The 551-nt window shown below is 43.6% G+C and overlaps 1 pseudogene; it reads left to right on the top strand.

The window, feature by feature from the left end:
• Positions 1–304, top strand: LOC101588825 (annotated as a pseudogene).
• The last annotated feature ends 247 nt before the right edge of the window (positions 305–551 follow it).

The raw sequence follows: 551 nt of genomic DNA, 5'->3' as shown, positions 1-551 counted from the left end.
TCGCCATGTCTGATCAGGAGGCAAAACCATCAACTGAGGACTTGGGGGATAAGAAGGTGAATACATTAAACTCAAAGTCATTGGACAGGATAGCAGTGAGATTCACTTCAAAGTGAAAATGACAACACATCTCAAGAAACTCGAATCATACTGTCAAAGACACAGCGTTCCAATTAATCCACTCAGGTTTCTCTTTGAAGGTCAGAGAATTGCTGATAATCATACTCCAAAAGAATTGGGAATGGAGGAAGAAGATCTGATTGAAGTTTATCAGGAACAAACGGGGGGTCATTCAACGGTTTAGATCTTTTCATTCTTTTTCTTTTCCCTCAGTCCTTCTGTTAATATGTATATATATATTTTTGGGGCTGGAGAGATGGCTCAGTGGCCTAAAGCACCTACTTGGAACAAGCTTGGCAAAGCACAGGGACCGCGGTTCAATCCCCCAGCGCCACATGCCAGCCAGCCGCGTCCATGTGCTTTGCTAAGCTTGTTCCAAGTAGGTGCTTTAGACGACTGAGCCATCTTACCAGCCCCAATCCTTTTTTATT

This window comes from Octodon degus, unplaced genomic scaffold (genome assembly GCF_000260255.1).
Source record: "Octodon degus isolate 3935 unplaced genomic scaffold, OctDeg1.0 scaffold00019, whole genome shotgun sequence".
NCBI lineage: Eukaryota > Metazoa > Chordata > Mammalia > Rodentia > Octodontidae > Octodon > Octodon degus.
Note: the sequence above shows the minus strand (reverse complement) of the source record. Positions and strands in the feature narration are given on the sequence as shown.